Raw genomic sequence first — 12,818 nt, 5'->3', positions numbered from 1 at the left:
CATTGTCCCGGTCACCTCTGCTTCCATCAAAAATAACAGTTTGCTGATAAGCTGGCTCTCAGCTCCCTGGCTCAGATGGTGGACTCTGAATCCATGCTCAGAGCCGTCCTCTCAAGTTCGAAAAAGCCCTTGCGCTCTATGTTTTGACAGGTTGAGAAATCCAATCCATTTATTTTGAAAACCCATTAAGCCCAGCCAATATGGGATATTTAGAAAGGCCAGAATTTTGCTTCTGGTCAGAAGGTCAGTGCTGTCATAAAATAACAGCTAAAGGAAGTGAAACAAAACATATTTTATTGTAGGGCTATAATTCCCAAGCATTCTTTAAAAATGTACTTTCAGTTAAAGTAAGACAAAACAAAAATACAGCACATTGAATTGCTGGAAATTGCCACCACTATAAACTCTCTTTGTTCAGAGTACTTATTCAATTTTGCATGCCCAGTTCCCATATCAGTGACAGGCGCGTAGTAAATGCTCAATACATGTTCAATGAATGAGTCTCAAAATGGTTTACTTTGCTACTTAACCTTTTTTCTAGGTATTAGTTTTTCTTGTTCCCAATGGCTGTTAAATCATCCGCAAGAAGAAAACATCTGATTTTTAGTCCTCTAGGGTTTTGGAAAGTAAGTTTCAGAATAAGTAAGTTTGACTTTTTTTGGCATCTTGAATTACATTATTGATGATACAGATAACAGGATCTTATGGCCAGATTCTCCAAAGATAACTCATTTGACACTTTCAACCTTGTGAGGGAGGCATGAGAGATGTTACTATTTTCGTGTTACCCCTAGGAAGGGTGCGTTAAGTACAAACTATTACCTGAAAGAAAATAACTTTACCATTAGGTGATCCTGAACAGGAATGATGTTCAGAAGATGGTGAAAAACATGCTTGTATTTTCTCACTGACTCACCTTCTGGCCCATACAGTGCCCTCCTCTGATGGGTTTCCAGTGACCCTCTTTTCGTTTTGTTTGCTTTGTTTGTTTCTTTTGTTTTGTTTTTTTTAAAGTGACAGAAAGATGAGTTTCCACCTCATCCTGTCAAGTTTTTCGAGATCTTTTTTTTTTTAATTATTTATTTATTTATTTATTTATGGCTGTGTTGGGTCTTCATTTCTGTGCGAGGGCTTTCTCTAGTTGCGGCAAGTGTGGGCCACTCTTCATCGCGGTGCGCGGGCCTCTCACTATCGCGGCCTCTCTTGTTGCGGGGCACAGACTCCAGACGCGCAGGCTCAGCAATTGTGGCTCACGGGCCTAGTCGCTCCGTGGCATGTGGGATCTTCCCAGACCAGGGCTCGAACCGGTGTCCCCTGCATTGGCAGGCAGATTCTCAACCACTGCGCCACCAGGGAAGCCCTGTTTTGTTTTTTTAATATTTACTTATTTACTTAGGCCGCTCTTGGTCTTAGTTGTGGCACGCAGGATCTTTTTTAGTTGTGGCACACAAACTCTTAGTTGCAGCATGCATGCAGGATCTAGTTCCCTGACCAGGGATCGAACCTGGGCTCCCTGCATTGGGAGTGCAGAGTCTTACCCACTGGACCACCAGGGAAGTCCCCAGTGACTCTCTTTTTGGATCTCCCTTCCCTCTTCTCATACCTTCCATAATCCCCTCAATCTTCTCCACCCCATCTCTCTAAGCTCCACCCTGGAGAATCACCAGAAGACCCTCAAGCTTCTAAGCATGGCTCCTGCCTTCACCCTCGTGGGATATAGCAGTCCCTAATTCTACATCCAAAGATTTGGTTTGTTGTTAGAGGGAGCAAACATATGACCTGGGAGCAGAGATGACTCTTGGAGTCTTGAGGTAGACCCAATAATTAGGGCTTCTTTTTTCTGCTTGAACTATGAACCCACTGAGAGGTAAGACCAAAGAGTAAGCTGATGGAGGTAGTGTATCACCTTAATGAGAAAGTGGACGTTGGAGAATATGGCTTATAGTGGTAGGCAAATAGGGTTCCTACTACAGAATCCCAGATTCAGGACTGGGGTAGGCTGGCCTTCATCAGGGCAGAACCCGTGGGTGGGTGGGTAGTTCCCAAGGGAAAGGGAGAGGAAGGCACTGGGTTATGAATGCCCAGTTCCTTCTTATAACCTAGTGCCTTCTTCCAAACCCATCAATCAGGTAAGTTATTTTGCCCCCCCTGGGGAGGAACGAGTGAAGTTGTGCCACAACTTCATATTCTTTTCCATTATGGTTTATTACAGGATATTGAATATAGTTCCTTGTGCTTTACAGTAAGACCCTGTTGTTTATCTAGTTTATATTTAGTCGTGTATATCTGTTAATCCCAAACTCCTAATTTATCCCTCGCCCCACTTCCCCTTTGGTAACCATAAGTTTGTTTTTTATAGATGTCTCTTCTCATGAGGGATCATCAAGAAGGGAAGTGTTTCCCTTTAACACAGCATGTTCTATTGACCCACACTGTTTTCAAAAAGTTGACATAGTAGGTAATGTTTAAAATAAGGAGATTTTGCATAAAAATCAGAATTTCTGGCTTTCTTTGAAAAGTGGAATGATTTATCAGCAATGAACCTGTGTTTCCACGTGGCAACAACGGCTTGGAGCTGAGTTGTGCCCGCCCCTTCAGGCAGGTCTATGTGTTTTAGCTCATCAAGAACCCCCATTCCCTGTGGTGTAGATATTGCTCTCTCCAATTCACTCATTTGTATTTCCTGCCTGGTCCTTCGGGGCATTTTAGTTTGTTGCCTCTGCTTTACCTGCCTAAGTCTAGAGTGGAGTATAAACAGGACCAACAGACCTGACTCTTGCTGAGGTTGCCCAGCTCTACTGATCAGTTTCATTTTGATTTTGTTATTAGCTTAACAAAGTCTCAATCCTTCTATTCTGTCTTACTAAAGACTCTTTCATACCAGAGGCTTTGCATTGGAGAAGATAAAGGAGGTGAGGAAAAAGGAAAATTCTGCCCTATTAAACAAAGGAAGAAACAAGGCCAGGAGGTTAAGGAACTCGTCAAGGTGTGTGGCAGAAGGAAGACACCCATGTGGTCCTTTGACATCTGCTCCTCTGTACTACAGCTACGGTCATTTTGCTTTACTGACCCAATGGGCACCACTGATCCAGATGAGCAACAAATTGCACATCTGAGTGTACGTTTCTGAAATATGTTTTGCCTCCCTAGGATGACCAGTTAGGCAGAAGCTCCAGCCCAACTGGATTCACAGCTGCTTTTCCAGGGCCAGCAATGGGTGAAGAGGAGCCGTGACAAGGAGAGAAGGTAGTCAAGAATCTGTTTTCATAGCCTTCCTGAAACTCTTCTGTCTCGTCTTGAGGTGCAAAGGGGTTAATTCAGGGAAGAGCAGGGCAGTATGAAGCAAGCCAGGCCTCATTCACACATTCCCCCTCTTACCCCCCCCACCTATGCTTTCTTAAGAACTTAGCATAAACCAGAGGGAAAGATGATTGCTATGACAGATGGATGGATGGATGAATTGATGGATGGATGGGTGGACCAATGGATCCATGATACCTTTCAGGGAGCTTTGTTAGGCTCTTCTGTGTGTTTGCAACAGAAAACATTTTGATTTAACACCTAAGGGTCAAATATCAAGGCTGAAAAAGCAAAGATACTCTGTCTCCCAAAAGAAGGAAGTACAGTAGAGATTAAGAGCAAGGGTGTTGGAGTCATTCGCTCCTTATTAACATCTCTGAGCCTTAGTTTCTTCACGTATAAGATGATAATAACAGTACCATTCTCAAAGGTGGTTGCTTTTAGAATTAAACAATTTTTGGAAAATACCAATAACTCATTGCCTGGCAGATGGGAAGCACTTGAGATATGATGACCCTAATTCAACTGAGAGAATTCTGTTTTATATTGAGCACTTATTACATGTTTAGCTCTATCACAGGAATTAGGTGTACATTTGTGGGCGCTAACAAAATTTGGGGTTACATCTGCAGAGTATGGTTATAAGATAAAGTACAAGGACATACTGATATAACTGTAATTGAGCATCCTCATATACATTCTGGTGGGCAGTTGGAAGGAGAGAACGCTCCTGTTGACAAGGGGATGAGTAGGTGGAAGGAAAAAGGAGTTGGGGAGGAATTCCCAGTAAGGGAAGCCCCACTCAAAAAGGCCATAGTAAGAAAGGAGATGGATAGAACAGTAGCTGCTGGTCAATTTCCTTTTAACCCAGATCCAGGGAACTTCTCCTAAGAAGCAGATTCTGCACGAAGTACAGTTGTCCCTTGGTATCCATGGGGAATTGGTTCCAGGACCCCCCTCAGATACCAAAACCCAAGGATGCTCAAGTCTCTTACAAAAAATGGCATAGTATTTGTATATAAACTACTCACATCCACCCTTATATTTTAAATCATCTCTAAGTTACACATAATACCTAATACATTATAAATGCTATGTGAATAGTTGTAAATACAAGTAAATACTGTGTAAATAGTTGCTGGCATGAGGCAAATTCAAGTTTTGCTTTTTGGAATTTTCTAGAATTTTTTTTCTGAATACTTTCAACCTGGGGTTGGTTGAATCTGCAGATGCAGAACCAATGGCTACAGAGGGCTGACTATACTTTCAGCTGAGTCCTGTCACTTGCTGGTTATTTTTCCTGGCCTTAGTCACACCATTCTGAGCCTCAGCTTTTCATCTATAAGATAGGAAGCATTCTGTGAATCATATTTGGTATTTTAATGTTTTTGAAATTGCCAATAAGGAAGGTCTTTGTAAATGGAAAAGCACTGTACAAATGTAGGGGCTGTTTGTTGATGGCTTTTTCACCTGGCAGCCACAGTGGACCATTTAAAACACTAAGCAAATCATTCCCTTGCTGAAAATTCCTTCAGTGCTTCCCTACTGCACTTAAAATCTAAGCCTCTTACCATGGTTCACAGGACTTTATGCTGCCTGGCCCTGGGCATCCACTCTCCTTTGTTTCTCCAAAGGCTAAGCCATTCCTACCTTAGTGCCTTTGTACTTTCTGTTATGTCTGCTGGAAACTCATGGCTGGCTCCCTATTTTTATTCAGATCTTGTCTCAGAAGCCATCTTTGCAGATGCCACCCAAGACCACCCAGTTTAAGGTATTGTCTGCCCACCCCCACTCTCCAGCCATTCTCTCTCACCTTGTTTCGTTTCCTTAGTGTTATTTATCACGATCCAAATGTACCTTGATCATTTATTCTTTGTTTGTTGGCTGTTCCCCTCCCCCATATAAGTTCCTCCCTAGGGAATTTGGTATGTCTTTTCACAGTTCTACCAGAGCCTCAAAGAATGCCTGATATTGAGAGGTGCTCAATAAAAAATTATCGGTCACATTTAACTACGGTCCCACAAACCCCTAACACTTTTCAACAAAAGCCAGAGAAGTTCCATTCATGGGAAAAATATTTATAGTTCACCCAGACTTCTAAACTAGGAGTGCTCTGAATCGTGTTGTGTTCACTGAACACCTGCCGACTCCACGATTTAAGAGTCATGAATACTGAGTCAGAATAGTATAATACCAAGAAGGAAAAACAAGAAGTTTGGTCCGTTCCCTGCAACACCAGTCAAGGCAAAATACATTAAGCTCACAGCTGTGTGGTCAGACAAAGACAGGGGCAATGGCATTTAAGAAGAAACTGGTGGGCGGCAAGTGGACTCTTAGAGCAGCAAAGCCAGGGGGTGCCAAGAAGGCCTTTGCTGGAGTTGGCAGGCGGTGGCTGGTTAGTGAGGTAATTTGTGCCTGGTTGGCCCTGGCCCTGCCCATGGAGATGTGTGTCCGAGGGAGGTGTTGGCAGATCCGTGATGCCCCATGGTGTTCTGCAAACTGCTGTTGCTGCTTAATGAGCCGGTCAGCCATTAAGTGCCTCCTACACAAAGGCAGCATTTGCAAATGAGCAGCTGAAGGGACATACTGGAAAGCAGAGGAGTTGAGTCTTGACCAAGTCTTCCATATCCTGTCCTCTCCACCCCATCTCTTTGATCTTAACTTCTAAATGCTCTCCTTGTTCACTTCGCTGCAGCTGCACTGGCCTCCTCGCCTTTCCTCCAACCCACCCAACCCACGCCTACCTCAGGGCCTTTGCACTGGCTGGTCCCTCTGCCTGGAACTCTCCTTCCATGGACTGGCTGACTCCCTGATATAGTTTATGTCTCTGCTTTAATGTCGCCTCCTCAGAGAGACCTTCTCTAGCCACTCTATCTAAAAAGAGCACCTGCCCTCCAGCCTCACTCAAGTTCCTTACCCTCACTTATTTTTCTTCAAATAAAGCCGACAGTTTATTATTATCTATTTGTTTATCTGCTTACTTGCTGTCTCCAATCCATCGGTTACCCTCCTACCCCTACCAGTCTAGTTTAAATTTCTGGAGAGGGACCATGTTTGTCTTGCTTAGAGCTGTATCCCCCTTAGAACCATGCCTAACTTCGTATATCAATGATAACTGTTGATTCAACTGAATAAACATTAGTCAATTGAATTTGTTGAATGAGTGAATGAATGAATGGGTGGATGAATGGATGAATGAAATAAGTTTCAGGTTCAGGATGGACTGGGTTATGAAGGGCACTGAATACTAGAGGTGGGTACAAAAGGGCAGGGCATCCAGGGTAGGGAGAGTGATGACTGTATGTAATGAAGCAAGAAAGTCTGTAGATGAAGAGATGCATGTTAAGGGCTTTATCCGGCCCAGGCACATTCATCCCACACTAAACATATATATATATTTTTTTTACTGTAGAAGAAGCAAACAGGATTTTGATAATTATCGCTTCTGAAATTATTTGGTGACAAATATCGATACGCTCATTAAATTAATTAAACAAGGAGGCCATTTGACTAAGGTGGTTCTAATACCTTAGCAGCCATCATAAGCAAACCAAAACCTAAGTCTGCAAATGCCTCATGGTTAAGAAATCAAAACCTAAGGACCACCAATCATAAATAGCCAACCAGGCTTTCCCAAATAAGGCAATTGCTTAAGCTATAGCCAATCAAATAACTTCCTTGCTTTGTTCCATGTCTTCTCTATAGAAGTCTTGCCCTTAGCAAGGGGAGCACTCTTAACCACTTTATATGTATACAAATAACAGAGCTTTATTACAAGGACTTCCCTGGTGGCTCAGTGTTTAAGAATCTGCCTGCCAATGCAGGGGGCACGGGTTCGAGCTCTAGTCCGGGAAGATCCCACATGCCGCCGAGCAACTAAGCCCGTGTGCCACAACTACTGAGCCTGCGCATCTGGAGCCTGTGCTCCGCAACAAGAGAGGCCACTGCCATGAGAAGCACATGCATCACAACGAAGAGTAGCCCCTGCTCCCCGCAACTAGAGAAAGCCTGCACGCAGCAACAAAGACCCAATGCAGCCCAAAATAAGTAAATAAATAAATAAATAAAAACAATTGTATATATATATTAAAAAAGAGCTTTATTACAGGGTCACTTGAATTGGGTTACTTGCATACAGAGGCTGACAAGTCCCAAGATCTGCATTCAGCAAGCTGGAGACTCAGGTTAGCTGAGGGTGTGGTTCCAGTCCAAAGGCTGGAAAAACCAATGTCCCAGCTTGAAGGCATTCAGGCAGAAGGAGTTCCCGGCTACCTGAGGGTGTGTCAGCCTTTTTGTTCTATTCAAGCTTTTGACTGCTTGCATGATTGCCCAGGGCAATCTGCTTTCCTCAGTCTACTGATCCAAATGTCAATCTCATCCAAAACACTGTCACAGACACACCAGAATAATGTTTGACCAAATATCTGGGCACCCCATGGCCTAGTCTAGTTGACATATAAAATTAACTATCACGGGGGTTGGGGGTAGAGGAGTAATACTACTCATCACTTGGGGTTGTGGGAATTAAATACAAGTACTAAGCACAGAGACTGGCACATAATGAGGGCTCAATAATTGGTAGCTGTGGTTATTAATTTTGTCAAAACAGACATTTCTGGAAGGTGATTCCTCTTACTAAGATAGGAAAGCCTATGTACACCGGGGCAATGCCTTTAATTAGGAAACACTATATATATTTTTTGGAGTATATTGTCTTTACAATGTTGTGTTAGTTTCTGCTGTAGAACAAAGTGAATCAGCTATATGTATACATATGTCCCCTCCCTCTTGAGCCTCCCTCCCCCCTCGCCCTATCCCACCCCTCACAGGTCATCACAGAGCATGGAGCTGAGCTCCCTGTGCTATACCACAGGTTCCCACTAGCTATCTATTTTACACATAGTAGGAAACACTATTTGTTGAACTGTTGAGTTCAGGGACATTTTTGCCAAGAGTTGAAGACCCTATATCTCTCTGCCTGGGAAGCTGACATTGGTCCAAAATTGATTCATGTGGACCACAAGCGAGCCCTGTTCTCACAAGGTCCTAAGGAAGCCCCAAATATAGTCATCACTTTGGAATCCTCCAGTGTGAACCTTTATTCAGGAGTGCACCAGGCCTAGGGAAAAATATTGCAGAAATGTACTCCATGTTTGATGCCAGGCTTCTCATAGCTGATAAGAGGCAGAGTTTAGCCCAGGACTGTAAGACTCAAGAGCATACTTACCCACCATACAGCCTCCCTATGATGTCAGTTCTCTCACCCATCAAACATGGAGAATAATACCCATCTTTTCCACTGCTCAAGGGTGTTTGAGGAACAAAAAGTTATGCATGTGAAAGCATTATATAGACTTTAGAGAACTACACAGATATCAAACTCCAGTCTATTACTTTAATCAAGGGCAACATGGTCACCTCATCTGTACATTCCTGCATCACAAATATTTACTAAGCACCTACTCTGTGCTGAGGACCGTGCTAGGCCTCTGGGAAGCATGGGAGGTGTAAACCAGACACACTCGGTCTCCTAAGGGATTTTCTCAGCAAGGCCTTCTCTGATTCCGGATTGAGATCCCTGGTGAATGAATGGCTTCTATAGAACTTTGCTTCTTTTCTTTATAATATTTCAATTTGTTGTTCTGTGTGCATTTGAATAATTATTAATATCTGTCTCTGCTACTTAGATCTTAAGCTCTGTCAGGGAGGAGTCTGGTGTTGCTCATCATTATAGTCCCAGGCCTACCACAGTGCCTGGCATGCAACTGGAACTCAGAAACTAGTTGTTGATGGATGGATGGATGGATGCTTTCTAAGTGCCCAGGATGCGTGTGAAGTAATAGAAAATATATATTGGTGTCTGCCTCTGGTTTCTGACACAGAGCTCCTAAAACCCTTGTAATTTCCTCAGTAATAAGAGCACTAGGAGCATGTTTTGTTGTAGCATTTGTTCTTTCATTCTGGTTCCTGACAAAGAGCTCCTAAATCCCTAGGAATTTCTGGGGTGATAGGAGTATCTTTTGTTTTAATAAGGGAACTCTTGATGGTTTCCTAGATGGGGGTTGGTCACCAGAAAGACCAAGCCATGATTAGAAGCTCGAAATTTTCAGCCCCATCTCCCATCCTCCAGGAAGGGGGGAAGGGCTGGAGACTGAGCTAATTATCCACCATGCCTCTGTGATGAAGCCTCCATAAAAATCCCCAAAGTACAGGGTCCAAGGAGCTTTCAGGGTGGTGAACACGTTCTGTGCAGGGAGGGTGGAGCACCCCAACTCCAGAGGGACAGAAGTTCCAGTGCTTGGGACACTTCCAGACCTTACCCTATGTAGTTCTTCATCTGGCTGTTCATCTGTATCTTCTATCGTATTCTTTACTATATAGTAAGCTGGTAAACATAAGTGTTTCCCTGAGTTCTGTGAACTGTTATAGCAAATTATCAAACCTGAGGAATGGGTTATGGGGACCCCATTTTATAGCAAGGCGGTCAGAAGTACCAGAGACAAACTGGAACTTGCAGTTGGTGTCTGAGTGGGGCCAGTCTGTGGGACTGAGCCCTTAACTTGTGGGATTTGATGCTAACTCCAGGTAGATAGTGTCAGAACTGAATTGAATTGTTGGACATCCAGCTGGTCAGATCATTGGTTGGTGTGGGAATAAACTCACACATCTCGTGTCAGAAGTGTTGAGTGTGGCATTAGTGTGAGAGTAAAGGAAATCAGTGTTTTTCCTGGGCAATGCAAAACACTGGGCAAAGCACTATCACCATTTCTATTCAACATAGTACTGGAAGTCCTAGCCACAGCAATCAGACAAGAAAAAGAAATAAAAGGTATCCAAATTAGAAGGGAAGAGATAAAACTGTCATTATATGCAGATGACATGGTACTCTATGTAGCAAACCCTAAAGACTCCACACAAAAACTATTAGAACTGATAAACAAATTCAGCAAGGTAGCAGAATACAAGATTGACATACAGAAATATGTTGCATTTCTTTACACTAACAATGAAACATCAGAAAGAGAAAGTAAAACAAACAAACAAAAAACCCAATCCCTTTTAAAATCATGTTAAAAAAAACCCCAAAAACTAAGAATAAACCTGATCAAGGAGGTGAAAGACTTATGGTCTGAGAACTATAAAACATTAATAAAGGAAACTGAAGATGATTCAAAGAAATGGAAAGATATCCCATGCTCTTGGATTGGAAGAATTAATATTGTTAAAATGGCCATACTGGGGAGATGTTCAAGATAGTGGAGGAGCAAGACGTGGAGATCACCTTCCTCCCCACAAATACATCAGAAATAAATCTACATGTGGAACAACTCCTACAGAACACCTACTGAACGCTGGCAGGAGACCTCAGACTTCCCAAAAGGCAAGAAACTCTCCACATACCCAGGTAGGGCAAAATAAAAAAAAAAAAAAAACAGAGACAAAAGAATAGGGATGGGACCTGCACCTCTGGGAGGGAGCTGTGAAGGAGGAAAAGTTTCCACACACTAGGAAGCCCCTTCACTGGCGGGGACAGGGGGTGGCGGGGCAAGGGGGGAGGCTTCGGAGCCATGGAGGAGAGTGCAGCAACAGGGGTGCAAAGGGCAAAGTGGAGAGATTCCCGCAAAGAGGATCAGTGCCGACCAGCACTCACCAGCCTGAGAGGCTTGTCTGCTCACCCGCCAGGGTGGGCAGGGGCTGGGAGCTGAGGCTTGGGCTTCGGAGGTCAGATCCCAGGGAGAGGACTGGGGTTGGCTGCATGAACACAGCCTGAAGGGAGCTAGTGCACCACAGCTAGCCAGGAGGGAGTCTGGGAAAAAGTCTGGAACTGCCTAAGAGGCAAGAGACCATTGTTTCGGGGTGCACGAGGAGAGGGGATTCAGAACACCGCCTAAACGAGCTCCAGAGACGGGTGCGAGCCTCGGCTGTCAGCGCAGACACCAGAGATGGGCATGAGACGCTAAGGCTGCTGCTGCAGCCACCAAGAAGCCTGTGTGCAAGCACAGGTCACTACCCACACCTCCCCTCCCGGGAGCCTTTGCAGCCCGCCACTGTCAGGGTCCCGTGATCCAGGGACAACTGCCCCGGGAGAACACACGGCGCCTCACGTTGGTGCAACGTCATGCTGGCCTCTGCCGCCGCAGGCTTGCCCTGCACTCTGTACTCCTCCCTCCCCCCGGCCTGAGTGAGCCAGAGCCCCCGAATCAGCTGCTCCTTTAACCCCGTCCTGTCTGAGCAGGAGCAGACACCCTCAGGCGACCTACACACAGAGGTGGGGCCAAATCCAAAGCTGAACCCCAGGAGCTGTGCGAACAAAGAAGAGAAAGGGAAATCTCTCCCAGCAGCCTCAGGAGCAGCAGATTAAATATCCACAATCAACTCAATGTACCCTGCATCTGTGGAATACCTGAATAGACAACGAATCATCCCCAAACTGAGGCTTTGGACTTCGGGAACAACTGTAGACTTGGGGTTTGCTGTATGCAACTGACTGGTTTCTGGTTTTATATTTATCTTAGTTTAGCATTTAGTGTTTATTATCATTGGTAGATTTGTTTATTGATTTGGTTGCTCTCTTCCTTTTTTATATATATATATATTTTTTTTTTTCCTTTTTCTCTTTTTCTGACTGTGTATGTGTATGCTTCTTTGTGTGATTTTGTCTGTATAGCTTTGCTTTTACAATTTTGTCCTAGGGTTCTGTCTGTCCTTTTTTTTTTTTTTTTTTAGTATAGTTTTTAGTGCTTGTTATCATTGGTGGATTTGTTTTTTGGTCTGGTTGCTCTCTTCTTCCTTTCTTTTCTCTTTTTTTAAAATTACTTTTTAATTTTTTTATTTTTAATAGTTTTTTTATTTTTAATTTTAATAACTTTATTTCTTTTTCTTTCTTCCTTCCTTTCTTTCTTTCCTTCTTCCTTTCCTTCTTCCTTTCCTTCTTTTCTTTCTTTCTCCCTTTTCTTCTAAGCCGTGTGGCTGACAGTGTCTTGGTGCTCCGGCCGGGTGTCAGGCCTGTGCCTGAGGTGGGAGAGCCAAGTTCAGGACATCGGTCCACCAGAGACCTCCCAGCGCCACATAATATCAAACAGCAAAAGCTCTCCCAGAGATCTCCATCTCAACGCTAAGACCCAGCTCCATTCAACAACCAGCAAGCTACAGTGCTGGACACCCTATGCCAAACAACTAGCAAGACAGGAACACAACCCCACCCATTAGCAGAGAGGCTGCCTAAAATCATAATAAGGTCACAGACACCCCAAAACATACCACCAGACGTGGTCCTGCCCACAAGAAAAACAAGATCCAGCCTGATCCACCAAAACACAGGCACTAGTCCCCTCCACCAGGAAGCCTCCACAACCCACTGAACAAGTTTAGCCACTGGGGGCAGACACCAAAAACAATGGGAACTATGAACCTGCAGACTGTGAAACCCCAAACTCAGTAAGTCAAGCAAAATGAGAAGACAGAGAAACACACAGCAGATGAAGGAGCAAGGTAAAAACCCACCAGACCAAACAAAT

General features: G+C 44.0%; 1 non-coding gene across 1 annotated transcript; it reads right to left on the bottom strand.

The window, feature by feature from the left end:
- Positions 1-1,483: 1,483 nt before the first annotated feature.
- TRNAG-CCC (transfer RNA glycine (anticodon CCC)) lies at positions 1,484-1,556 on the bottom strand. Its single transcript has one exon. It is a non-coding gene; the product is annotated as a tRNA-Gly (tRNA).
- Positions 1,557-12,818: the final 11,262 nt, after the last annotated feature.

This window comes from Balaenoptera ricei, chromosome 8 (assembly GCF_028023285.1).
Source record: "Balaenoptera ricei isolate mBalRic1 chromosome 8, mBalRic1.hap2, whole genome shotgun sequence".
Classification (NCBI taxonomy): Eukaryota; Metazoa; Chordata; class Mammalia; order Artiodactyla; family Balaenopteridae; genus Balaenoptera; species Balaenoptera ricei.
The sequence above is the reverse complement of the archived record's forward strand: the minus strand, read 5'-3'. Positions and strand labels throughout refer to the sequence as shown.